Genomic DNA, 26,323 nt, shown 5'->3' with positions numbered 1-26,323 from the left:
CATTTCTTACAACTGGTAATCCCTCAGAACACAGAAATGAAGAAGCTGTATATGAAAATGTATTATTTCTTTGGTACACTAACCTATGTAACTAATATGGACCATTTCAGAGGACGGAGCGGACCCAACTGTGATCCCAGAGACCCAAATACCCAGCAGTAGGGAAAATAAATCCTCTCTGTGCTCTGCAACATTACATACACAAAATGCAAGCGCGTGCATTTTTTTATTGGCCCCATATACAGAATACATGTGAGGATGCTTGCCTTCCCAGTGTATTTCTCAAGCTCTTGAGAGCATATGCTATTTCCATGGGAACGCAAATAAGTTCATACTTTACATTTGTGTGTGACAAAAGGGGAAAAAAACTATTTTGTGTAAAATGCCAGCAGAGAGTGTTTCTGCCCGGTCTCGAACCGGGGACCTTTATAACCACTACACTACAGAAACAGCTGCTTGCTCACCTTTGTAGGGACTGGGAGAACAGGTGCAAAGGGCAGTGCAAGTGGACCTGCTTAAAGACTAATCAAATGCCTTGCGCCTGAAGCTCACACAATCCAGCCTAAAACATACGTCCTATCAAGCATGCGCACATATACAAGTATGCCAGCTGAGGGCCTATGCAGCGTACAGAGGGAAGGACATATTTCCACTTTGAGATCGGACGGCCAAAACTCACAAGCAAATCAAGGAATGTTACTGAGAGCTAACAGAGAACACAAAGTGCTTGTCGCAAGGACATGGCACGCAAAGAGGTTCAGGAAGTGAATTGTTCATCGACTACTGCTTACCGAGAAAACCAGAGAGTCTGTCCAATGAAAATAACATTGAAAAAACAAAAAAAAGGAGCTCAAGTTAACCACCTTGATTGGGCTCGTCCGGGATTTGAACCCGGGACCTCTCGAGAATCATACCCCTAGACCAACGAGCCACGCTCCTTTGAGCATTTGACGGAATTGTCCTCAGCGTTTGCACCCCCCTTAGGATTCGAGGCCAAGAATGCCTATTCCTGAAGTTTGTTCCTGCCGCTGAAAGCCTTGTCGGTGTATGAGCCAAATGAATGCCCCAGTCGGCACGCTCTGACTGTCTTCACAGGTCTCCTCCTCATCCCGAAGGTTGGTGGCCCATTGACATCAGGGTGGAAGGTGCTTGCGATACACTGTTCCTTCCTTCCTTCCTTCCTTCCTTTATTCCTCTTATGCTGTTTATGTAATAAGAGGGGACGATACACAGAAGAGAGAAAGTGGCCCAACACACTAGACTAGCAGTCTTCTGATCAATCTGCAGCTGGCAAGGTGGGGGAGAGCCTTTATTTTGCACCTGCTGGGATCTGCATTGGCAGAAGCTCTGAGGGCTGGGCCTTTCCTTTTGCCTGTAAAAACAAAAAGCAGCCCTCCTCCCTCCAGCCCTGAGAGCATGGGCGTGACACTGGAAAAAGCAGCATCTCCCCTTTGGTAAAGATGACCATTGCACAGCTGCTCACTCAGAGCTCGATCGTGCTCGATCAGGCGAGATATATTTAGGTCACCAGCAAAGTCTGTTCTCTTTTCTTGCGTAGGGTGAGCATTCACAGAGCCCTGCTTCGTTGACAAGAGTGCAAAAGGTGTATACTAAAAGCTTTCTGCTTTACTTGAGCGCCATGGCCGTTATTATATTTTGGCTGCTCCAAGCAATCTCTGTCCAGCCGATGCAAATTTCCAGCTCAAATTTTCCCAGCACTCAAAAAGTCCCTCCTCCCGCCAGCTCTGCTTTCAGGAAGTTCAGCAGAAGCAGTCCAACTTCTGTTCCCACTTCAGAGGAAAAGCTTTCTCGGGCCAGAGAAAGCCAGGGAATCACTGTACCTGCAAGTGCATTTCTTACAACTGGTAATCCCTCAGAACACAGAAATGAAGAAGCTGTATATGAAAATGTATTATTTCTTTGGTACACTAACCTATGTAACTAATATGGACCATTTCAGAGGACGGAGCGGACCCAACTGTGATCCCAGAGACCCAAATACCCAGCAGTAGGGAAAATAAATCCTCTCTGTGCTCTGCAACATTACATACACAAAATGCAAGCGCGTGCATTTTTTTATTGGCCCCATATACAGAATACATGTGAGGATGCTTGCCTTCCCAGTGTATTTCTCAAGCTCTTGAGAGCATATGCTATTTCCATGGGAACGCAAATAAGTTCATACTTTACATTTGTGTGTGACAAAAGGGGAAAAAAACTATTTTGTGTAAAATGCCAGCAGAGAGTGTTTCTGCCCGGTCTCGAACCGGGGGGACCTTTCGCGTGTGAGGCGAACGTGATACCCACTACACTACAGAAACAGCTGCTTGCTCACCTTTGTAGGGACTGGGAGAACAGGTGCAAAGGGCAGTGCAAGTGGACCTGCTTAAAGACTAATCAAATGCCTTGCGCCTGAAGCTCACACAATCCAGCCTAAAACATACGTCCTATCAAGCATGCGCACATATACAAGTATGCCAGCTGAGGGCCTATGCAGCGTACAGAGGGAAGGACATATTTCCACTTTGAGATCGGACGGCCAAAACTCACAAGCAAATCAAGGAATGTTACTGAGAGCTAACAGAGAACACAAAGTGCTTGTCGCAAGGACATGGCACGCAAAGAGGTTCAGGAAGTGAATTGTTCATCGACTACTGCTTACCGAGAAAACCAGAGAGTCTGTCCAATGAAAATAACATTGAAAAAACAAAAAAAAGGAGCTCAAGTTAACCACCTTGATTGGGCTCGTCCGGGATTTGAACCCGGGACCTCTCGCACCCAAAGCGAGAATCATACCCCTAGACCAACGAGCCACGGTCCTTTGAGCATTTGACGGAATTGTCCTCAGCGTTTGCACCCCCCTTAGGATTCGAGGCCAAGAATGCCTATTCCTGAAGTTTGTTCCTGCCGCTGAAAGCCTTGTCGGTGTATGAGCCAAATGAATGCCCCAGTCGGCACGCTCTGACTGTCTTCACAGGTCTCCTCCTCATCCCGAAGGTTGGTGGCCCATTGACATCAGGGTGGAAGGTGCTTGCGATACACTGTTCCTTCCTTCCTTCCTTCCTTCCTTTATTCCTCTTATGCTGTTTATGTAATAAGAGGGGACGATACACAGAAGAGAGAAAGTGGCCCAACACACTAGACTAGCAGTCTTCTGATCAATCTGCAGCTGGCAAGGTGGGGGAGAGCCTTTATTTTGCACCTGCTGGGATCTGCATTGGCAGAAGCTCTGAGGGCTGGGCCTTTCCTTTTGCCTGTAAAAACAAAAAGCAGCCCTCCTCCCTCCAGCCCTGAGAGCATGGGCGTGACACTGGAAAAAGCAGCATCTCCCCTTTGGTAAAGATGACCATTGCACAGCTGCTCACTCAGAGCTCGATCGTGCTCGATCAGGCGAGATATATTTAGGTCACCAGCAAAGTCTGTTCTCTTTTCTTGCGTAGGGTGAGCATTCACAGAGCCCAGCTTCGTTGACAAGAGTGCAAAAGGTGTATACTAAAAGCTTTCTGCTTTACTTGAGCGCCATGGCCGTTATTATATTTTGGCTGCTCCAAGCAATCTCTGTCCAGCCGATGCAAATTTCCAGCTCAAATTTTCCCAGCACTCAAAAAGTCCCTCCTCCCGCCAGCTCTGCTTTCAGGAAGTTCAGCAGAAGCAGTCCAACTTCTGTTCCCACTTCAGAGGAAAAGCTTTCTCGGGCCAGAGAAAGCCAGGGAATCACTGTACCGGCAAGTGCATTTCTTACAACTGGTAATCCCTCAGAACACAGAAATGAAGAAGCTGTATATGAAAATGTATTATTTCTTTGGTACACTAACCTATGTAACTAATATGGACCATTTCAGAGGACGGAGCGGACCCAACTGTGATCCCAGAGACCCAAATACCCAGCAGTAGGGAAAATAAATCCTCTCTGTGCTCTGCAACATTACATACACAAAATGCAAGCGCGTGCATTTTTTTATTGGCCCCATATACAGAATACATGTGAGGATGCTTGCCTTCCCAGTGTATTTCTCAAGCTCTTGAGAGCATATGCTATTTCCATGGGAACGCAAATAAATTCATACTTTACATTTGTGTGTGACAAAAGGGGAAAAAAACTATTTTGTGTAAAATGCCAGCAGAGAGTGTTTCTGCCCGGTCTCGAACCGGGGACCTTTCGCGTGTGCGAACGTGATAACCACTACACTACAGAAACAGCTGCTTGCTCACCTTTGTAGGGACTGGGAGAACAGGTGCAAAGGGCAGTGCAAGTGGACCTGCTTAAAGACTAATCAAATGCCTTGCGCCTGAAGCTCACACAATCCAGCCTAAAACATACGTCCTATCAAGCATGCGCACATATACAAGTATGCCAGCTGAGGGCCTATGCAGCGTACAGAGGGAAGGACATATTTCCACTTTGAGATCGGACGGCCAAAACTCACAAGCAAATCAAGGAATGTTACTGAGAGCTAACAGAGAACACAAAGTGCTTGTCGCAAGGACATGGCACGCAAAGAGGTTCAGGAAGTGAATTGTTCATCGACTACTGCTTACCGAGAAAACCAGAGAGTCTGTCCAATGAAAATAACATTGAAAAAACAAAAAAAAGGAGCTCAAGTTAACCACCTTGATTGGGCTCGTCCGGGATTTGAACCCGGGACCTCTCGCACCCAAAGCGAGAATCATACCCCTAGACCAACGAGCCACGGTCCTTTGAGCATTTGACGGAATTGTCCTCAGCGTTTGCACCCCCCTTAGGATTCGAGGCCAAGAATGCCTATTCCTGAAGTTTGTTCCTGCCGCTGAAAGCCTTGTCGGTGTATGAGCCAAATGAATGCCCCAGTCGGCACGCTCTGACTGTCTTCACAGGTCTCCTCCTCATCCCGAAGGTTGGTGGCCCATTGACATCAGGGTGGAAGGTGCTTGCGATACACTGTTCCTTCCTTCCTTCCTTCCTTCCTTTATTCCTCTTATGCTGTTTATGTAATAAGAGGGGACGATACACAGAAGAGAGAAAGTGGCCCAACACACTAGACTAGCAGTCTTCTGATCAATCTGCAGCTGGCAAGGTGGGGGAGAGCCTTTATTTTGCACCTGCTGGGATCTGCATTGGCAGAAGCTCTGAGGGCTGGGCCTTTCCTTTTGCCTGTAAAAACAAAAAGCAGCCCTCCTCCCTCCAGCCCTGAGAGCATGGGCGTGACACTGGAAAAAGCAGCATCTCCCCTTTGGTAAAGATGACCATTGCACAGCTGCTCACTCAGAGCTCGATCGTGCTCGATCAGGCTCGATCAGGCAAGATATATTTAGGTCACCAGCAAAGTCTGTTCTCTTTTCTTGCGTAGGGTGAGCATTCACAGAGCCCTGCTTCGTTGACAAGAGTGCAAAAGGTGTATACTAAAAGCTTTCTGCTTTACTTGAGCGCCATGGCCGTTATTATATTTTGGCTGCTCCAAGCAATCTCTGTCCAGCCGATGCAAATTTCCAGCTCAAATTTTCCCAGCACTCAAAAAGTCCCTCCTCCCGCCAGCTCTGCTTTCAGGAAGTTCAGCAGAAGCAGTCCAACTTCTGTTCCCACTTCAGAGGAAAAGCTTTCTCGGGCCAGAGAAAGCCAGGGAATCACTGTACCGGCAAGTGCATTTCTTACAACTGGTAATCCCTCAGAACACAGAAATGAAGAAGCTGTATATGAAAATGTATTATTTCTTTGGTACACTAACCTATGTAACTAATATGGACCATTTCAGAGGACGGAGCGGACCCAACTGTGATCCCAGAGACCCAAATACCCAGCAGTAGGGAAAATAAATCCTCTCTGTGCTCTGCAACATTACATACACAAAATGCAAGCGCGTGCATTTTTTTATTGGCCCCATATACAGAATACATGTGAGGATGCTTGCCTTCCCAGTGTATTTCTCAAGCTCTTGAGAGCATATGCTATTTCCATGGGAACGCAAATAAGTTCATACTTTACATTTGTGTGTGACAAAAGGGGAAAAAAACTATTTTGTGTAAAATGCCAGCAGAGAGTGTTTCTGCCCGGTCTCGAACCGGGACCTTTCGCGTGTGAGGCGAACGTGATAACCACTACACTACAGAAACAGCTGCTTGCTCACCTTTGTAGGGACTGGGAGAACAGGTGCAAAGGGCAGTGCAAGTGGACCTGCTTAAAGACTAATCAAATGCCTTGCGCCTGAAGCTCACACAATCCAGCCTAAAACATACGTCCTATCAAGCATGCGCACATATACAAGTATGCCAGCTGAGGGCCTATGCAGCGTACAGAGGGAAGGACATATTTCCACTTTGAGATCGGACGGCCAAAACTCACAAGCAAATCAAGGAATGTTACTGAGAGCTAACAGAGAACACAAAGTGCTTGTCGCAAGGACATGGCACGCAAAGAGGTTCAGGAAGTGAATTGTTCATCGACTACTGCTTACCGAGAAAACCAGAGAGTCTGTCCAATGAAAATAACATTGAAAAAACAAAAAAAAGGAGCTCAAGTTAACCACCTTGATTGTGCTCGTCCGGGATTTGAACCCGGGACCTCTCGCACCCAAAGGGAGAATCATACCCCTAGACCAACGAGCCACGGTCCTTTGAGCATTTGACGGAATTGTCCTCAGCGTTTGCACCCCCCTTAGGATTCGAGGCCAAGAATGCCTATTCCTGAAGTTTGTTCCTGCCGCTGAAAGCCTTGTCGGTGTATGAGCCAAATGAATGCCCCAGTCGGCACGCTCTGACTGTCTTCACAGGTCTCCTCCTCATCCCGAAGGTTGGTGGCCCATTGACATCAGGGTGGAAGGTGCTTGCGATACACTGTTCCTTCCTTCCTTCCTTCCTTCCTTTATTCCTCTTATGCTGTTTATGTAATAAGAGGGGACGATACACAGAAGAGAGAAAGTGGCCCAACACACTAGACTAGCAGTCTTCTGATCAATCTGCAGCTGGCAAGGTGGGGGAGAGCCTTTATTTTGCACCTGCTGGGATCTGCATTGGCAGAAGCTCTGAGGGCTGGGCCTTTCCTTTTGCCTGTAAAAACAAAAAGCAGCCCTCCTCCCTCCAGCCCTGAGAGCATGGGCGTGACACTGGAAAAAGCAGCATCTCCCCTTTGGTAAAGATGACCATTGCACAGCTGCTCACTCAGAGCTCGATCGTGCTCGATCAGGCGAGATATATTTAGGTCACCAGCAAAGTCTGTTCTCTTTTCTTGCGTAGGGTGAGCATTCACAGAGCCCAGCTTCGTTGACAAGAGTGCAAAAGGTGTATACTAAAAGCTTTCTGCTTTACTTGAGCGCCATGGCCGTTATTATATTTTGGCTGCTCCAAGCAATCTCTGTCCAGCCGATGCAAATTTCCAGCTCAAATTTTCCCAGCACTCAAAAAGTCCCTCCTCCCGCCAGCTCTGCTTTCAGGAAGTTCAGCAGAAGCAGTCCAACTTCTGTTCCCACTTCAGAGGAAAAGCTTTCTCGGGCCAGAGAAAGCCAGGGAATCACTGTACCGGCAAGTGCATTTCTTACAACTGGTAATCCCTCAGAACACAGAAATGAAGAAGCTGTATATGAAAATGTATTATTTCTTTGGTACACTAACCTATGTAACTAATATGGACCATTTCAGAGGACGGAGCGGACCCAACTGTGATCCCAGAGACCCAAATACCCAGCAGTAGGGAAAATAAATCCTCTCTGTGCTCTGCAACATTACATACACAAAATGCAAGCGCGTGCATTTTTTTATTGGCCCCATATACAGAATACATGTGAGGATGCTTGCCTTCCCAGTGTATTTCTCAAGCTCTTGAGAGCATATGCTATTTCCATGGGAACGCAAATAAATTCATACTTTACATTTGTGTGTGACAAAAGGGGAAAAAAACTATTTTGTGTAAAATGCCAGCAGAGAGTGTTTCTGCCCGGTCTCGAACCGGGGACCTTTCGCGTGTGAGGCGAACGTGATAACCACTACACTACAGAAACAGCTGCTTGCTCACCTTTGTAGGGACTGGGAGAACAGGTGCAAAGGGCAGTGCAAGTGGACCTGCTTAAAGACTAATCAAATGCCTTGCGCCTGAAGCTCACACAATCCAGCCTAAAACATACGTCCTATCAAGCATGCGCACATATACAAGTATGCCAGCTGAGGGCCTATGCAGCGTACAGAGGGAAGGACATATTTCCACTTTGAGATCGGACGGCCAAAACTCACAAGCAAATCAAGGAATGTTACTGAGAGCTAACAGAGAACACAAAGTGCTTGTCGCAAGGACATGGCACGCAAAGAGGTTCAGGAAGTGAATTGTTCATCGACTACTGCTTACCGAGAAAACCAGAGAGTCTGTCCAATGAAAATAACATTGAAAAAACAAAAAAAAGGAGCTCAAGTTAACCACCTTGATTGGGCTCGTCCGGGATTTGAACCCGGGACCTCTCGCACCCAAAGCGAGAATCATACCCCTAGACCAACGAGCCACGGTCCTTTGAGCATTTGACGGAATTGTCCTCAGCGTTTGCACCCCCCTTAGGATTCGAGGCCAAGAATGCCTATTCCTGAAGTTTGTTCCTGCCGCTGAAAGCCTTGTCGGTGTATGAGCCAAATGAATGCCCCAGTCGGCACGCTCTGACTGTCTTCACAGGTCTCCTCCTCATCCCGAAGGTTGGTGGCCCATTGACATCAGGGTGGAAGGTGCTTGCGATACACTGTTCCTTCCTTCCTTCCTTCCTTCCTTTATTCCTCTTATGCTGTTTATGTAATAAGAGGGGACGATACACAGAAGAGAGAAAGTGGCCCAACACACTAGACTAGCAGTCTTCTGATCAATCTGCAGCTGGCAAGGTGGGGGAGAGCCTTTATTTTGCACCTGCTGGGATCTGCATTGGCAGAAGCTCTGAGGGCTGGGCCTTTCCTTTTGCCTGTAAAAACAAAAAGCAGCCCTCCTCCCTCCAGCCCTGAGAGCATGGGCGTGACACTGGAAAAAGCAGCATCTCCCCTTTGGTAAAGATGACCATTGCACAGCTGCTCACTCAGAGCTCGATCGTGCTCGATCAGGCGAGATATATTTAGGTCACCAGCAAAGTCTGTTCTCTTTTCTTGCGTAGGGTGAGCATTCACAGAGCCCTGCTTCGTTGACAAGAGTGCAAAAGGTGTATACTAAAAGCTTTCTGCTTTACTTGAGCGCCATGGCCGTTATTATATTTTGGCTGCTCCAAGCAATCTCTGTCCAGCCGATGCAAATTTCCAGCTCAAATTTTCCCAGCACTCAAAAAGTCCCTCCTCCCGCCAGCTCTGCTTTCAGGAAGTTCAGCAGAAGCAGTCCAACTTCTGTTCCCACTTCAGAGGAAAAGCTTTCTCGGGCCAGAGAAAGCCAGGGAATCACTGTACCGGCAAGTGCATTTCTTACAACTGGTAATCCCTCAGAACACAGAAATGAAGAAGCTGTATATGAAAATGTATTATTTCTTTGGTACACTAACCTATGTAACTAATATGGACCATTTCAGAGGACGGAGCGGACCCAACTGTGATCCCAGAGACCCAAATACCCAGCAGTAGGGAAAATAAATCCTCTCTGTGCTCTGCAACATTACATACACAAAATGCAAGCGCGTGCATTTTTTTATTGGCCCCATATACAGAATACATGTGAGGATGCTTGCCTTCCCAGTGTATTTCTCAAGCTCTTGAGAGCATATGCTATTTCCATGGGAACGCAAATAAGTTCATACTTTACATTTGTGTGTGACAAAAGGGGAAAAAAACTATTTTGTGTAAAATGCCAGCAGAGAGTGTTTCTGCCCGGTCTCGAACCGGGGACCTTTCGCGTGTGAGGCGAACGTGATAACCACTACACTACAGAAACAGCTGCTTGCTCACCTTTGTAGGGACTGGGAGAACAGGTGCAAAGGGCAGTGCAAGTGGACCTGCTTAAAGACTAATCAAATGCCTTGCGCCTGAAGCTCACACAATCCAGCCTAAAACATACGTCCTATCAAGCATGCGCACATATACAAGTATGCCAGCTGAGGGCCTATGCAGCGTACAGAGGGAAGGACATATTTCCACTTTGAGATCGGACGGCCAAAACTCACAAGCAAATCAAGGAATGTTACTGAGAGCTAACAGAGAACACAAAGTGCTTGTCGCAAGGACATGGCACGCAAAGAGGTTCAGGAAGTGAATTGTTCATCGACTACTGCTTACCGAGAAAACCAGAGAGTCTGTCCAATGAAAATAACATTGAAAAAACAAAAAAAAGGAGCTCAAGTTAACCACCTTGATTGGGCTCGTCCGGGATTTGAACCCGGGACCTCTCGCACCCAAAGCGAGAATCATACCCCTAGACCAACGAGCCACGGTCCTTTGAGCATTTGACGGAATTGTCCTCAGCGTTTGCACCCCCCTTAGGATTCGAGGCCAAGAATGCCTATTCCTGAAGTTTGTTCCTGCCGCTGAAAGCCTTGTCGGTGTATGAGCCAAATGAATGCCCCAGTCGGCACGCTCTGACTGTCTTCACAGGTCTCCTCCTCATCCCGAAGGTTGGTGGCCCATTGACATCAGGGTGGAAGGTGCTTGCGATACACTGTTCCTTCCTTCCTTCCTTCCTTCCTTTATTCCTCTTATGCTGTTTATGTAATAAGAGGGGACGATACACAGAAGAGAGAAAGTGGCCCAACACACTAGACTAGCAGTCTTCTGATCAATCTGCAGCTGGCAAGGTGGGGGAGAGCCTTTATTTTGCACCTGCTGGGATCTGCATTGGCAGAAGCTCTGAGGGCTGGGCCTTTCCTTTTGCCTGTAAAAACAAAAAGCAGCCCTCCTCCCTCCAGCCCTGAGAGCATGGGCGTGACACTGGAAAAAGCAGCATCTCCCCTTTGGTAAAGATGACCATTGCACAGCTGCTCACTCAGAGCTCGATCGTGCTCGATCAGGCTCGATCAGGCAAGATATATTTAGGTCACCAGCAAAGTCTGTTCTCTTTTCTTGCGTAGGGTGAGCATTCACAGAGCCCTGCTTCGTTGACAAGAGTGCAAAAGGTGTATACTAAAAGCTTTCTGCTTTACTTGAGCGCCATGGCCGTTATTATATTTTGGCTGCTCCAAGCAATCTCTGTCCAGCCGATGCAAATTTCCAGCTCAAATTTTCCCAGCACTCAAAAAGTCCCTCCTCCCGCCAGCTCTGCTTTCAGGAAGTTCAGCAGAAGCAGTCCAACTTCTGTTCCCACTTCAGAGGAAAAGCTTTCTCGGGCCAGAGAAAGCCAGGGAATCACTGTACCGGCAAGTGCATTTCTTACAACTGGTAATCCCTCAGAACACAGAAATGAAGAAGCTGTATATGAAAATGTATTATTTCTTTGGTACACTAACCTATGTAACTAATATGGACCATTTCAGAGGACGGAGCGGACCCAACTGTGATCCCAGAGACCCAAATACCCAGCAGTAGGGAAAATAAATCCTCTCTGTGCTCTGCAACATTACATACACAAAATGCAAGCGCGTGCATTTTTTTATTGGCCCCATATACAGAATACATGTGAGGATGCTTGCCTTCCCAGTGTATTTCTCAAGCTCTTGAGAGCATATGCTATTTCCATGGGAACGCAAATAAGTTCATACTTTACATTTGTGTGTGACAAAAGGGGAAAAAAACTATTTTGTGTAAAATGCCAGCAGAGAGTGTTTCTGCCCGGTCTCGAACCGGGACCTTTCGCGTGTGAGGCGAACGTGATAACCACTACACTACAGAAACAGCTGCTTGCTCACCTTTGTAGGGACTGGGAGAACAGGTGCAAAGGGCAGTGCAAGTGGACCTGCTTAAAGACTAATCAAATGCCTTGCGCCTGAAGCTCACACAATCCAGCCTAAAACATACGTCCTATCAAGCATGCGCACATATACAAGTATGCCAGCTGAGGGCCTATGCAGCGTACAGAGGGAAGGACATATTTCCACTTTGAGATCGGACGGCCAAAACTCACAAGCAAATCAAGGAATGTTACTGAGAGCTAACAGAGAACACAAAGTGCTTGTCGCAAGGACATGGCACGCAAAGAGGTTCAGGAAGTGAATTGTTCATCGACTACTGCTTACCGAGAAAACCAGAGAGTCTGTCCAATGAAAATAACATTGAAAAAACAAAAAAAAGGAGCTCAAGTTAACCACCTTGATTGGGCTCGTCCCGGGACCTCTCGCACCCAAAGCGAGAATCATACCCCTAGACCAACGAGCCACGGTCCTTTGAGCATTTGACGGAATTGTCCTCAGCGTTTGCACCCCCCTTAGGATTCGAGGCCAAGAATGCCTATTCCTGAAGTTTGTTCCTGCCGCTGAAAGCCTTGTCGGTGTATGAGCCAAATGAATGCCCCAGTCGGCACGCTCTGACTGTCTTCACAGGTCTCCTCCTCATCCCGAAGGTTGGTGGCCCATTGACATCAGGGTGGAAGGTGCTTGCGATACACTGTTCCTTCCTTCCTTCCTTCCTTCCTTTATTCCTCTTATGCTGTTTATGTAATAAGAGGGGACGATACACAGAAGAGAGAAAGTGGCCCAACACACTAGACTAGCAGTCTTCTGATCAATCTGCAGCTGGCAAGGTGGGGGAGAGCCTTTATTTTGCACCTGCTGGGATCTGCATTGGCAGAAGCTCTGAGGGCTGGGCCTTTCCTTTTGCCTGTAAAAACAAAAAGCAGCCCTCCTCCCTCCAGCCCTGAGAGCATGGGCGTGACACTGGAAAAAGCAGCATCTCCCCTTTGGTAAAGATGACCATTGCACAGCTGCTCACTCAGAGCTCGATCGTGCTCGATCAGGCGAGATATATTTAGGTCACCAGCAAAGTCTGTTCTCTTTTCTTGCGTAGGGTGAGCATTCACAGAGCCCAGCTTCGTTGACAAGAGTGCAAAAGGTGTATACTAAAAGCTTTCTGCTTTACTTGAGCGCCATGGCCGTTATTATATTTTGGCTGCTCCAAGCAATCTCTGTCCAGCCGATGCAAATTTCCAGCTCAAATTTTCCCAGCACTCAAAAAGTCCCTCCTCCCGCCAGCTCTGCTTTCAGGAAGTTCAGCAGAAGCAGTCCAACTTCTGTTCCCACTTCAGAGGAAAAGCTTTCTCGGGCCAGAGAAAGCCAGGGAATCACTGTACCGGCAAGTGCATTTCTTACAACTGGTAATCCCTCAGAACACAGAAATGAAGAAGCTGTATATGAAAATGTATTATTTCTTTGGTACACTAACCTATGTAACTAATATGGACCATTTCAGAGGACGGAGCGGACCCAACTGTGATCCCAGAGACCCAAATACCCAGCAGTAGGGAAAATAAATCCTCTCTGTGCTCTGCAACATTACATACACAAAATGCAAGCGCGTGCATTTTTTTATTGGCCCCATATACAGAATACATGTGAGGATGCTTGCCTTCCCAGTGTATTTCTCAAGCTCTTGAGAGCATATGCTATTTCCATGGGAACGCAAATAAGTTCATACTTTACATTTGTGTGTGACAAAAGGGGAAAAAAACTATTTTGTGTAAAATGCCAGCAGAGAGTGTTTCTGCCCGGTCTCGAACCGGGACCTTTCGCGTGTGAGGCGAACGTGATAACCACTACACTACAGAAACAGCTGCTTGCTCACCTTTGTAGGGACTGGGAGAACAGGTGCAAAGGGCAGTGCAAGTGGACCTGCTTAAAGACTAATCAAATGCCTTGCGCCTGAAGCTCACACAATCCAGCCTAAAACATACGTCCTATCAAGCATGCGCACATATACAAGTATGCCAGCTGAGGGCCTATGCAGCGTACAGAGGGAAGGACATATTTCCACTTTGAGATCGGACGGCCAAAACTCACAAGCAAATCAAGGAATGTTACTGAGAGCTAACAGAGAACACAAAGTGCTTGTCGCAAGGACATGGCACGCAAAGAGGTTCAGGAAGTGAATTGTTCATCGACTACTGCTTACCGAGAAAACCAGAGAGTCTGTCCAATGAAAATAACATTGAAAAAACAAAAAAAAGGAGCTCAAGTTAACCACCTTGATTGGGCTCGTCCGGGATTTGAACCCGGGACCTCTCGCACCCAAAGCGAGAATCATACCCCTAGACCAACGAGCCACGGTCCTTTGAGCATTTGACGGAATTGTCCTCAGCGTTTGCACCCCCCTTAGGATTCGAGGCCAAGAATGCCTATTCCTGAAGTTTGTTCCTGCCGCTGAAAGCCTTGTCGGTGTATGAGCCAAATGAATGCCCCAGTCGGCACGCTCTGACTGTCTTCACAGGTCTCCTCCTCATCCCGAAGGTTGGTGGCCCATTGACATCAGGGTGGAAGGTGCTTGCGATACACTGTTCCTTCCTTCCTTCCTTCCTTCCTTTATTCCTCTTATGCTGTTTATGTAATAAGAGGGGACGATACACAGAAGAGAGAAAGTGGCCCAACACACTAGACTAGCAGTCTTCTGATCAATCTGCAGCTGGCAAGGTGGGGGAGAGCCTTTATTTTGCACCTGCTGGGATCTGCATTGGCAGAAGCTCTGAGGGCTGGGCCTTTCCTTTTGCCTGTAAAAACAAAAAGCAGCCCTCCTCCCTCCAGCCCTGAGAGCATGGGCGTGACACTGGAAAAAGCAGCATCTCCCCTTTGGTAAAGATGACCATTGCACAGCTGCTCACTCAGAGCTCGATCGTGCTCGATCAGGCGAGATATATTTAGGTCACCAGCAAAGTCTGTTCTCTTTTCTTGCGTAGGGTGAGCATTCACAGAGCCCAGCTTCGTTGACAAGAGTGCAAAAGGTGTATACTAAAAGCTTTCTGCTTTACTTGAGCGCCATGGCCGTTATTATATTTTGGCTGCTCCAAGCAATCTCTGTCCAGCCGATGCAAATTTCCAGCTCAAATTTTCCCAGCACTCAAAAAGTCCCTCCTCCCGCCAGCTCTGCTTTCAGGAAGTTCAGCAGAAGCAGTCCAACTTCTGTTCCCACTTCAGAGGAAAAGCTTTCTCGGGCCAGAGAAAGCCAGGGAATCACTGTACCGGCAAGTGCATTTCTTACAACTGGTAATCCCTCAGAACACAGAAATGAAGAAGCTGTATATAAAAATGTATTATTTCTTTGGTACACTAACCTATGTAACTAATATGGACCATTTCAGAGGACGGAGCGGACCCAACTGTGATCCCAGAGACCCAAATACCCAGCAGTAGGGAAAATAAATCCTCTCTGTGCTCTGCAACATTACATACACAAAATGCAAGCGCGTGCATTTTTTTATTGGCCCCATATACAGAATACATGTGAGGATGCTTGCCTTCCCAGTGTATTTCTCAAGCTCTTGAGAGCATATGCTATTTCCATGGGAACGCAAATAAGTTCATACTTTACATTTGTGTGTGACAAAAGGGGAAAAAAACTATTTTGTGTAAAATGCCAGCAGAGAGTGTTTCTGCCCGGTCTCGAACCGGGGACCTTTCACGTGTGAGGCGAACGTGATAACCACTACACTACAGAAACAGCTGCTTGCTCACCTTTGTAGGGACTGGGAGAACAGGTGCAAAGGGCAGTGCAAGTGGACCTGCTTAAAGACTAATCAAATGCCTTGCGCCTGAAGCTCACACAATCCAGCCTAAAACATACGTCCTATCAAGCATGCGCACATATACAAGTATGCCAGCTGAGGGCCTATGCAGCGTACAGAGGGAAGGACATATTTCCACTTTGAGATCGGACGGCCAAAACTCACAAGCAAATCAAGGAATGTTACTGAGAGCTAACAGAGAACACAAAGTGCTTGTCGCAAGGACATGGCACGCAAAGAGGTTCAGGAAGTGAATTGTTCATCGACTACTGCTTACCGAGAAAACCAGAGAGTCTGTCCAATGAAAATAACATTGAAAAAACAAAAAAAAGGAGCTCAAGTTAACCACCTTGATTGGGCTCGTCCGGGATTTGAACCCGGGACCTCTCGCACCCAAAGAGAGAATCATACCCCTAGACCAACGAGCCACGGTCCTTTGAGCATTTGACGGAATTGTCCTCAGCGTTTGCACCCCCCTTAGGATTCGAGGCCAAGAATGCCTATTCCTGAAGTTTGTTCCTGCCGCTGAAAGCCTTGTCGGTGTATGAGCCAAATGAATGCCCCAGTCGGCACGCTCTGACTGTCTTCACAGGTCTCCTCCTCATCCCGAAGGTTGGTGGCCCATTGACATCAGGGTGGAAGGTGCTTGCGATACACTGTTCCTTCCTTCCTTCCTTCCTTCCTTTATTCCTCTTATGCTGTTTATGTAATAAGAGGGGACGATACACAGAAGAGAGAAAGTGGCCCAACACACTAGACTAGCAGTCTTCTGATCAATCTGCAGCTGGCAAGGTGGGGGAGAGCCTTTATTTTGCACCTGCTGGGATCTGCATTGGCAGAAGCTCTGAGGGCTGGGCCTTTCCTTTTGCCTGTAAAAACAAAAAGCAGCCCTCCTCCCTCCAGCCCTGAGAGCATGGGCGTGACACTGGAAAAAGCAGCATCTCCCCTTTGGTAAAGATGACCATTGCACAGCTGCTCACTCAGAGCTCGATCGTGCTCGATCAGGCGAGATATATTTAGGTCACCAGCAAAGTCTGTTCTCTTTTCTTGCGTAGGGTGAGCATTCACAGAGCCCAGCTTCGTTGACAAGAGTGCAAAAGGTGTATACTAAAAGCTTTCTGCTTTACTTGAGCGCCATGGCCGTTATTATATTTTGGCTGCTCCAAGCAATCTCTGTCCAGCCGATGCAAATTTCCAGCTCAAATTTTCCCAGCACTCAAAAAGTCCCTCCTCCCGCCAGCTCTGCTTTCAGGAAGTTCAGCAGAAGCAGTCCAACTTCTGTTCCCACTTCAGAGGAAAAGCTTTCTCGGGCCAGAGAAAGCCAGGGAATCACTGTACCGGCAAGTGCATTTCTTACAACTGGTAATCCCTCAGAACACAGAAATGAAGAAGCTGTATATGAAAATGTATTATTTCTTTGGTACACTAACCTATGTAACTAATATGGACCATTTCAGAGGACGGAGCGGACCCAACTGTGATCCCAGAGACCCAAATACCCAGCAGTAGGGAAAATAAATCCTCTCTGTGCTCTGCAACATTACATACACAAAATGCAAGCGCGTGCATTTTTTTATTGGCCCCATATACAGAATACATGTGAGGATGCTTGCCTTCCCAGTGTATTTCTCAAGCTCTTGAGAGCATATGCTATTTCCATGGGAACGCAAATAAATTCATACTTTACATTTGTGTGTGACAAAAGGGGAAAAAAACTATTTTGTGTAAAATGCCAGCAGAGAGTGTTTCTGCCCGGTCTCGAACCGGGGACCTTTCGCGTGTAAGGCGAACGTGATAACCACTACACTACAGAAACAGCTGCTTGCTCACCTTTGTAGGGACTGGGAGAACAGGTGCAAAGGGCAGTGCAAGTGGACCTGCTTAAAGACTAATCAAATGCCTTGCGCCTGAAGCTCACACAATCCAGCCTAAAACATACGTCCTATCAAGCATGCGCACATATACAAGTATGCCAGCTGAGGGCCTATGCAGCGTACAGAGGGAAGGACATATTTCCACTTTGAGATCGGACGGCCAAAACTCACAAGCAAATCAAGGAATGTTACTGAGAGCTAACAGAGAACACAAAGTGCTTGTCGCAAGGACATGGCACGCAAAGAGGTTCAGGAAGTGAATTGTTCATCGACTACTGCTTACCGAGAAAACCAGAGAGTCTGTCCAATGAAAATAACATTGAAAAAACAAAAAAAAGGAGCTCAAGTTAACCACCTTGATTGGGCTCGTCCGGGATTTGAACCCGGGACCTCTCGCACCCAAAGCGAGAATCATACCCCTAGACCAACGAGCCACGGTCCTTTGAGCATTTGACGGAATTGTCCTCAGCGTTTGCACCCCCCTTAGGATTCGAGGCCAAGAATGCCTATTCCTGAAGTTTGTTCCTGCCGCTGAAAGCCTTGTCGGTGTATGAGCCAAATGAATGCCCCAGTCGGCACGCTCTGACTGTCTTCACAGGTCTCCTCCTCATCCCGAAGGTTGGTGGCCCATTGACATCAGGGTGGAAGGTGCTTGCGATACACTGTTCCTTCCTTCCTTCCTTCCTTCCTTTATTCCTCTTATGCTGTTTATGTAATAAGAGGGGACGATACACAGAAGAGAGAAAGTGGCCCAACACACTAGACTAGCAGTCTTCTGATCAATCTGCAGCTGGCAAGGTGGGGGAGAGCCTTTATTTTGCACCTGCTGGGATCTGCATTGGCAGAAGCTCTGAGGGCTGGGCCTTTCCTTTTGCCTGTAAAAACAAAAAGCAGCCCTCCTCCCTCCAGCCCTGAGAGCATGGGCGTGACACTGGAAAAAGCAGCATCTCCCCTTTGGTAAAGATGACCATTGCACAGCTGCTCACTCAGAGCTCGATCGTGCTCGATCAGGCGAGATATATTTAGGTCACCAGCAAAGTCTGTTCTCTTTTCTTGCGTAGGGTGAGCATTCACAGAGCCCAGCTTCGTTGACAAGAGTGCAAAAGGTGTATACTAAAAGCTTTCTGCTTTACTTGAGCGCCATGGCCGTTATTATATTTTGGCTGCTCCAAGCAATCTCTGTCCAGCCGATGCAAATTTCCAGCTCAAATTTTCCCAGCACTCAAAAAGTCCCTCCTCCCGCCAGCTCTGCTTTCAGGAAGTTCAGCAGAAGCAGTCCAACTTCTGTTCCCACTTCAGAGGAAAAGCTTTCTCGGGCCAGAGAAAGCCAGGGAATCACTGTACCGGCAAGTGCATTTCTTACAACTGGTAATCCCTCAGAACACAGAAATGAAGAAGCTGTATATGAAAATGTATTATTTCTTTGGTACACTAACCTATGTAACTAATATGGACCATTTCAGAGGACGGAGCGGACCCAACTGTGATCCCAGAGACCCAAATACCCAGCAGTAGGGAAAATAAATCCTCTCTGTGCTCTGCAACATTACATACACAAAATGCAAGCGCGTGCATTTTTTTATTGGCCCCATATACAGAATACATGTGAGGATGCTTGCCTTCCCAGTGTATTTCTCAAGCTCTTGAGAGCATATGCTATTTCCATGGGAACGCAAATAAGTTCATACTTTACATTTGTGTGTGACAAAAGGGGAAAAAAACTATTTTGTGTAAAATGCCAGCAGAGAGTGTTTCTGCCCGGTCTCGAACCAGGACCTTTCGCGTGTGAGGCGAACGTGATAACCACTACACTACAGAAACAGCTGCTTGCTCACCTTTGTAGGGACTGGGAGAACAGGTGCAAAGGGCAGTGCAAGTGGACCTGCTTAAAGACTAATCAAATGCCTTGCGCCTGAAGCTCACACAATCCAGCCTAAAACATACGTCCTATCAAGCATGCGCACATATACAAGTATGCCAGCTGAGGGCCTATGCAGCGTACAGAGGGAAGGACATATTTCCACTTTGAGATCGGACGGCCAAAACTCACAAGCAAATCAAGGAATGTTACTGAGAGCTAACAGAGAACACAAAGTGCTTGTCGCAAGGACATGGCACGCAAAGAGGTTCAGGAAGTGAATTGTTCATCGACTACTGCTTACCGAGAAAACCAGAGAGTCTGTCCAATGAAAATAACATTGAAAAAACAAAAAAAAGGAGCTCAAGTTAACCACCTTGATTGGGCTCGACCTCTCGCACCCAAAGCGAGAATCATACCCCTAGACCAACGAGCCACGGTCCTTTGAGCATTTGACGGAATTGTCCTCAGCGTTTGCACCCCCCTTAGGATTCGAGGCCAAGAATGCCTATTCCTGAAGTTTGTTCCTGCCGCTGAAAGCCTTGTCGGTGTATGAGCCAAATGAATGCCCCAGTCGGCACGCTCTGACTGTCTTCACAGGTCTCCTCCTCATCCCGAAGGTTGGTGGCCCATTGACATCAGGGTGGAAGGTGCTTGCGATACACTGTTCCTTCCTTCCTTCCTTCCTTCCTTTATTCCTCTTATGCTGTTTATGTAATAAGAGGGGACGATACACAGAAGAGAGAAAGTGGCCCAACACACTAGACTAGCAGTCTTCTGATCAATCTGCAGCTGGCAAGGTGGGGGAGAGCCTTTATTTTGCACCTGCTGGGATCTGCATTGGCAGAAGCTCTGAGGGCTGGGCCTTTCCTTTTGCCTGTAAAAACAAAAAGCAGCCCTCCTCCCTCCAGCCCTGAGAGCATGGGCGTGACACTGGAAAAAGCAGCATCTCCCCTTTGGTAAAGATGACCATTGCACAGCTGCTCACTCAGAGCTCGATCGTGCTCGATCAGGCGAGATATATTTAGGTCACCAGCAAAGTCTGTTCTCTTTTCTTGCGTAGGGTGAGCATTCACAGAGCCCAGCTTCGTTGACAAGAGTGCAAAAGGTGTATACTAAAAGCTTTCTGCTTTACTTGAGCGCCATGGCCGTTATTATATTTTGGCTGCTCCAAGCAATCTCTGTCCAGCCGATGCAAATTTCCAGCTCAAATTTTCCCAGCACTCAAAAAGTCCCTCCTCCCGCCAGCTCTGCTTTCAGGAAGTTCAGCAGAAGCAGTCCAACTTCTGTTCCCACTTCAGAGGAAAAGCTTTCTCGGGCCAGAGAAAGCCAGGGAATCACTGTACCGGCAAGTGCATTTCTTACAACTGGTAATCCCTCAGAACACAGAAATGAAGAAGCTGTATATGAAAATGTATTATTTCTTTGGTACACTAACCTATGTAACTAATATGGACCATTTCAGAGGACGGAGCGGACCCAACTGTGATCCCAGAGACCCAAATACCCAGCAGTAGGGAAAATAAATCCTCTCTGTGCTCTGCAACATTACATACACAAAATGCAAGCGCGTGCATTTTTTTATTGGCCCCATATACAGAATACATGTGAGGATGCTTGCCTTCCCAGTGTATTTCTCAAGCTCTTGAGAGCATATGCTATTTCCATGGGAACGCAAATAAGTTCATACTTTACATTTGTGTGTGACAAAAGGGGAAAAAAACTATTTTGTGTAAAATGCCAGCAGAGAGTGTTTCTGCCCGGTCTCGAACCGGGGACCTTTCACGTGTGAGGCGAACGTGATAACCACTACACTACAGAAACAGCTGCTTGCTCATCTTTGTAGGGACTGGGAGAACAGGTGCAAAGGGCAGTGCAAGTGGACCTGCTTAAAGACTAATCAAATGCCTTGCGCCTGAAGCTCACACAATCCAGCCTAAAACATACGTCCTATCAAGCATGCGCACATATACAAGTATGCCAGCTGAGGGCCTATGCAGCGTACAGAGGGAAGGACATATTTCCACTTTGAGATCGGACGGCCAAAACTCACAAGCAAATCAAGGAATGTTACTGAGAGCTAACAGAGAACACAAAGTGCTTGTCGCAAGGACATGGCACGCAAAGAGGTTCAGGAAGTGAATTGTTCATCGACTACTGCTTACCGAGAAAACCAGAGAGTCTGTCCAATGAAAATAACATTGAAAAAACAAAAAAAAGGAGCTCAAGTTAACCACCTTGATTGGGCTCGTCCGGGATTTGAACCCGGGACCTCTCGCACCCAAAGCGAGAATCATACCCCTAGACCAACGAGCCACGGTCCTTTGAGCATTTGACGGAATTGTCCTCAGCGTTTGCACCCCCCGTAGGATTCGAGGCCAAGAATGCCTATTCCTGAAGTTTGTTCCTGCCGCTGAAAGCCTTGTCGGTGTATGAGCCAAATGAATGCCCCAGTCGGCACGCTCTGACTGTCTTCACAGGTCTCCTCCTCATCCCGAAGGTTGGTGGCCCATTGACATCAGGGTGGAAGGTGCTTGCGATACACTGTTCCTTCCTTCCTTCCTTCCTTCCTTTATTCCTCTTATGCTGTTTATGTAATAAGAGGGGACGATACACAGAAGAGAGAAAGTGGCCCAACACACTAGACTAGCAGTCTTCTGATCAATCTGCAGCTGGCAAGGTGGGGGAGAGCCTTTATTTTGCACCTGCTGGGATCTGCATTGGCAGAAGCTCTGAGGGCTGGGCCTTTCCTTTTGCCTGTAAAAACAAAAAGCAGCCCTCCTCCCTCCAGCCCTGAGAGCATGGGCGTGACACTGGAAAAAGCAGCATCTCCCCTTTGGTAAAGATGACCATTGCACAGCTGCTCACTCAGAGCTCGATCGTGCTCGATCAGGCGAGATATATTTAGGTCACCAGCAAAGTCTGTTCTCTTTTCTTGCGTAGGGTGAGCATTCACAGAGCCCAGCTTCGTTGACAAGAGTGCAAAAGGTGTATACTAAAAGCTTTCTGCTTTACTTGAGCGCCATGGCCGTTATTATATTTTGGCTGCTCCAAGCAATCTCTGTCCAGCCGATGCAAATTTCCAGCTCAAATTTTCCCAGCACTCAAAAAGTCCCTCCTCCCGCCAGCTCTGCTTTCAGGAAGTTCAGCAGAAGCAGTCCAACTTCTGTTCCCACTTCAGAGGAAAAGCTTTCTCGGGCCAGAGAAAGCCAGGGAATCACTGTACCGGCAAGTGCATTTCTTACAACTGGTAATCCCTCAGAACACAGAAATGAAGAAGCTGTATATGAAAATGTATTATTTCTTTGGTACACTAACCTATGTAACTAATATGGACCATTTCAGAGGACGGAGCGGACCCAACTGTGATCCCAGAGACCCAAATACCCAGCAGTAGGGAAAATAAATCCTCTCTGTGCTCTGCAACATTACATACACAAAATGCAAGCGCGTGCATTTTTTTATTGGCCCCATATACAGAATACATGTGAGGATGCTTGCCTTCCCAGTGTATTTCTCAAGCTCTTGAGAGCATATGCTATTTCCATGGGAACGCAAATAAATTCATACTTTACATTTGTGTGTGACAAAAGGGGAAAAAAACTATTTTGTGTAAAATGCCAGCAGAGAGTGTTTCTGCCCGGTCTCGAACCGGGGACCTTTCGCGTGTGAGGCGAACGTGATAACCACTACACTACAGAAACAGCTGCTTGCTCACCTTTGTAGGGACTGGGAGAACAGGTGCAAAGGGCAGTGCAAGTGGACCTGCTTAAAGACTAATCAAATGCCTTGCGCCTGAAGCTCACACAATCCAGCCTAAAACATACGTCCTATCAAGCATGCGCACATATACAAGTATGCCAGCTGAGGGCCTATGCAGCGTACAGAGGGAAGGACATATTTCCACTTTGAGATCGGACGGCCAAAACTCACAAGCAAATCAAGGAATGTTACTGAGAGCTAACAGAGAACACAAAGTGCTTGTCGCAAGGACATGGCACGCAAAGAGGTTCAGGAAGTGAATTGTTCATCGACTACTGCTTACCGAGAAAACCAGAGAGTCTGTCCAATGAAAATAACATTGAAAAAACAAAAAAAAGGAGCTCAAGTTAACCACCTTGATTGGGCTCGTCCGGGATTTGAACCCGGGACCTCTCGCACCCAAAGCGAGAATCATACCCCTAGACCAACGAGCCACGGTCCTTTGAGCATTTGACGGAATTGTCCTCAGCGTTTGCACCCCCCTTAGGATTCGAGGCCAAGAATGCCTATTCCTGAAGTTTGTTCCTGCCGCTGAAAGCCTTGTCGGTGTATGAGCCAAATGAATGCCCCAGTCGGCACGCTCTGACTGTCTTCACAGGTCTCCTCCTCATCCCGAAGGTTGGTGGCCCATTGACATCAGGGTGGAAGGTGCTTGCGATACACTGTTCCTTCCTTCCTTCCTTCCTTCCTTTATTCCTCTTATGCTGTTTATGTAATAAGAGGGGACGATACACAGAAGAGAGAAAGTGGCCCAACACACTAGACTAGCAGTCTTCTGATCAATCTGCAGCTGGCAAGGTGGGGGAGAGCCTTTATTTTGCACCTGCTGGGATCTGCATTGGCAGAAGCTCTGAGGGCTGGGCCTTTCCTTTTGCCTGTAAAAACAAAAAGCAGCCCTCCTCCCTCCAGCCCTGAGAGCATGGGCGTGACACTGGAAAAAGCAGCATCTCCCCTTTGGTAAAGATGACCATTGCACAGCTGCTCACTCAGAGCTCGATCGTGCTCGATCAGGCGAGATATATTTAGGTCACCAGCAAAGTCTGTTCTCTTTTCTTGCGTAGGGTGAGCATTCACAGAGCCCAGCTTCGTTGACAAGAGTGCAAAAGGTGTATACTAAAAGCTTTCTGCTTTACTTGAGCGCCATGGCCGTTATTATATTTTGGCTGCTCCAAGCAATCTCTGTCCAGCCGATGCAAATTTCCAGCTCAAATTTTCCCAGCACTCAAAAAGTCCCTCCTCCCGCCAGCTCTGCTTTCAGGAAGTTCAGCAGAAGCAGTCCAACTTCTGTTCCCACTTCAGAGGAAAAGCTTTCTCGGGCCAGAGAAAGCCAGGGAATCACTGTACCGGCAAGTGCATTTCTTACAACTGGTAATCCCTCAGAACACAGAAATGAAGAAGCTGTATATGAAAATGTATTATTTCTTTGGTACACTAACCTATGTAACTAATATGGACCATTTCAGAGGACGGAGCGGACCCAACTGTGATCCCAGAGACCCAAATACCCAGCAGTAGGGAAAATAAATCCTCTCTGTGCTCTGCAACATTACATACACAAAATGCAAGCGCGTGCATTTTTTTATTGGCCCCATATACAGAATACATGTGAGGATGCTTGCCTTCCCAGTGTATTTCTCAAGCTCTTGAGAGCATATGCTATTTCCATGGGAACGCAAATAAGTTCATACTTTACATTTGTGTGTGACAAAAGGGGAAAAAAACTATTTTGTGTAAAATGCCAGCAGAGAGTGTTTCTGCCCGGTCTCGAACCGGGGACCTTTCGCGTGTAAGGCGAACGTGATAACCACTACACTACAGAAACAGCTGCTTGCTCACCTTTGTAGGGACTGGGAGAACAGGTGCAAAGGGCAGTGCAAGTGGACCTGCTTAAAGACTAATCAAATGCCTTGCGCCTGAAGCTCACACAATCCAGCCTAAAACATACGTCCTATCAAGCATGCGCACATATACAAGTATGCCAGCTGAGGGCCTATGCAGCGTACAGAGGGAAGGACATATTTCCACTTTGAGATCGGACGGCCAAAACTCACAAGCAAATCAAGGAATGTTACTGAGAGCTAACAGAGAACACAAAGTGCTTGTCGCAAGGACATGGCACGCAAAGAGGTTCAGGAAGTGAATTGTTCATCGACTACTGCTTACCGAGAAAACCAGAGAGTCTGTCCAATGAAAATAACATTGAAAAAACAAAAAAAAGGAGCTCAAGTTAACCACCTTGATTGGGCTCGCAAATCCCGGGACCTCTCGCACCCAAAGCGAGAATCATACCCCTAGACCAACGAGCCACGGTCCTTTGAGCATTTGACGGAATTGTCCTCAGCGTTTGCACCCCCCTTAGGATTCGAGGCCAAGAATGCCTATTCCTGAAGTTTGTTCCTGCCGCTGAAAGCCTTGTCGGTGTATGAGCCAAATGAATGCCCCAGTCGGCACGCTCTGACTGTCTTCACAGGTCTCCTCCTCATCCCGAAGGTTGGTGGCCCATTGACATCAGGGTGGAAGGTGCTTGCGATACACTGTTCCTTCCTTCCTTCCTTCCTTCCTTTATTCCTCTTATGCTGTTTATGTAATAAGAGGGGACGATACACAGAAGAGAGAAAGTGGCCCAACACACTAGACTAGCAGTCTTCTGATCAATCTGCAGCTGGCAAGGTGGGGGAGAGCCTTTATTTTGCACCTGCTGGGATCTGCATTGGCAGAAGCTCTGAGGGCTGGGCCTTTCCTTTTGCCTGTAAAAACAAAAAGCAGCCCTCCTCCCTCCAGCCCTGAGAGCATGGGCGTGACACTGGAAAAAGCAGCATCTCCCCTTTGGTAAAGATGACCATTGCACAGCTGCTCACTCAGAGCTCGATCGTGCTCGATCAGGTGAGATATATTTAGGTCACCAGCAAAGTCTGTTCTCTTTTCTTGCGTAGGGTGAGCATTCACAGAGCCCAGCTTCGTTGACAAGAGTGCAAAAGGTGTATACTAAAAGCTTTCTGCTTTACTTGAGCGCCATGGCCGTTATTATATTTTGGCTGCTCCAAGCAATCTCTGTCCAGCCGATGCAAATTTCCAGCTCAAATTTTCCCAGCACTCAAAAAGTCCCTCCTCCCGCCAGCTCTGCTTTCAGGAAGTTCAGCAGAAGCAGTCCAACTTCTGTTCCCACTTCAGAGGAAAAGCTTTCTCGGGCCAGAGAAAGCCAGGGAATCACTGTACCGGCAAGTGCATTTCTTACAACTGGTAATCCCTCAGAACACAGAAATGAAGAAGCTGTATATGAAA

The 26,323-nt window shown here is 47.4% G+C and overlaps 19 non-coding genes across 19 annotated transcripts; all 19 read right to left on the bottom strand.

The window, feature by feature from the left end:
- Window positions 1-2,741: 2,741 nt before the first annotated feature.
- On the bottom strand, window positions 2,742-2,813 carry TRNAP-UGG (transfer RNA proline (anticodon UGG)). The gene has a single exon. It is a non-coding gene; the product is annotated as a tRNA-Pro (tRNA).
- Window positions 2,814-4,618: 1,805 nt separating this feature from the next.
- On the bottom strand, window positions 4,619-4,690 carry TRNAP-UGG (transfer RNA proline (anticodon UGG)). The gene has a single exon. It is a non-coding gene; the product is annotated as a tRNA-Pro (tRNA).
- A 1,325-nt stretch (window positions 4,691-6,015) lies between these two features.
- TRNAV-CAC (transfer RNA valine (anticodon CAC)) lies at window positions 6,016-6,087 on the bottom strand. Its single transcript has one exon. It is a non-coding gene; the product is annotated as a tRNA-Val (tRNA).
- A 1,807-nt stretch (window positions 6,088-7,894) lies between these two features.
- Window positions 7,895-7,967, bottom strand: TRNAV-CAC (transfer RNA valine (anticodon CAC)). Its single transcript has one exon. It is a non-coding gene; the product is annotated as a tRNA-Val (tRNA).
- A 420-nt stretch (window positions 7,968-8,387) lies between these two features.
- TRNAP-UGG (transfer RNA proline (anticodon UGG)) lies at window positions 8,388-8,459 on the bottom strand. Its single transcript has one exon. It is a non-coding gene; the product is annotated as a tRNA-Pro (tRNA).
- Window positions 8,460-9,774: 1,315 nt separating this feature from the next.
- On the bottom strand, window positions 9,775-9,847 carry TRNAV-CAC (transfer RNA valine (anticodon CAC)). The gene has a single exon. It is a non-coding gene; the product is annotated as a tRNA-Val (tRNA).
- A 420-nt stretch (window positions 9,848-10,267) lies between these two features.
- Window positions 10,268-10,339, bottom strand: TRNAP-UGG (transfer RNA proline (anticodon UGG)). Its single transcript has one exon. It is a non-coding gene; the product is annotated as a tRNA-Pro (tRNA).
- Window positions 10,340-11,664: 1,325 nt separating this feature from the next.
- On the bottom strand, window positions 11,665-11,736 carry TRNAV-CAC (transfer RNA valine (anticodon CAC)). The gene has a single exon. It is a non-coding gene; the product is annotated as a tRNA-Val (tRNA).
- A 1,795-nt stretch (window positions 11,737-13,531) lies between these two features.
- TRNAV-CAC (transfer RNA valine (anticodon CAC)) lies at window positions 13,532-13,603 on the bottom strand. Its single transcript has one exon. It is a non-coding gene; the product is annotated as a tRNA-Val (tRNA).
- Window positions 13,604-14,023: 420 nt separating this feature from the next.
- Window positions 14,024-14,095, bottom strand: TRNAP-UGG (transfer RNA proline (anticodon UGG)). The gene has a single exon. It is a non-coding gene; the product is annotated as a tRNA-Pro (tRNA).
- A 1,315-nt stretch (window positions 14,096-15,410) lies between these two features.
- Window positions 15,411-15,483, bottom strand: TRNAV-CAC (transfer RNA valine (anticodon CAC)). Its single transcript has one exon. It is a non-coding gene; the product is annotated as a tRNA-Val (tRNA).
- Window positions 15,484-17,290: 1,807 nt separating this feature from the next.
- On the bottom strand, window positions 17,291-17,363 carry TRNAV-UAC (transfer RNA valine (anticodon UAC)). Its single transcript has one exon. It is a non-coding gene; the product is annotated as a tRNA-Val (tRNA).
- Window positions 17,364-17,783: 420 nt separating this feature from the next.
- TRNAP-UGG (transfer RNA proline (anticodon UGG)) lies at window positions 17,784-17,855 on the bottom strand. The gene has a single exon. It is a non-coding gene; the product is annotated as a tRNA-Pro (tRNA).
- A 1,315-nt stretch (window positions 17,856-19,170) lies between these two features.
- TRNAV-CAC (transfer RNA valine (anticodon CAC)) lies at window positions 19,171-19,242 on the bottom strand. Its single transcript has one exon. It is a non-coding gene; the product is annotated as a tRNA-Val (tRNA).
- A 1,788-nt stretch (window positions 19,243-21,030) lies between these two features.
- On the bottom strand, window positions 21,031-21,103 carry TRNAV-CAC (transfer RNA valine (anticodon CAC)). The gene has a single exon. It is a non-coding gene; the product is annotated as a tRNA-Val (tRNA).
- Window positions 21,104-21,523: 420 nt separating this feature from the next.
- On the bottom strand, window positions 21,524-21,595 carry TRNAP-UGG (transfer RNA proline (anticodon UGG)). The gene has a single exon. It is a non-coding gene; the product is annotated as a tRNA-Pro (tRNA).
- A 1,315-nt stretch (window positions 21,596-22,910) lies between these two features.
- Window positions 22,911-22,983, bottom strand: TRNAV-CAC (transfer RNA valine (anticodon CAC)). Its single transcript has one exon. It is a non-coding gene; the product is annotated as a tRNA-Val (tRNA).
- Window positions 22,984-23,403: 420 nt separating this feature from the next.
- On the bottom strand, window positions 23,404-23,475 carry TRNAP-UGG (transfer RNA proline (anticodon UGG)). The gene has a single exon. It is a non-coding gene; the product is annotated as a tRNA-Pro (tRNA).
- Window positions 23,476-24,790: 1,315 nt separating this feature from the next.
- TRNAV-UAC (transfer RNA valine (anticodon UAC)) lies at window positions 24,791-24,863 on the bottom strand. The gene has a single exon. It is a non-coding gene; the product is annotated as a tRNA-Val (tRNA).
- Window positions 24,864-26,323: the final 1,460 nt, after the last annotated feature.

The sequence above is a fragment of the Ambystoma mexicanum genome, chromosome 2q (assembly GCF_040938575.1).
Source record: "Ambystoma mexicanum isolate Mex_15411 chromosome 2q, UKY_AmexF1_1, whole genome shotgun sequence".
NCBI classification, from domain to species: Eukaryota; Metazoa; Chordata; class Amphibia; order Caudata; family Ambystomatidae; genus Ambystoma; species Ambystoma mexicanum.
The sequence above is the reverse complement of the archived record's forward strand: the minus strand, read 5'-3'. Positions and strand labels throughout refer to the sequence as shown.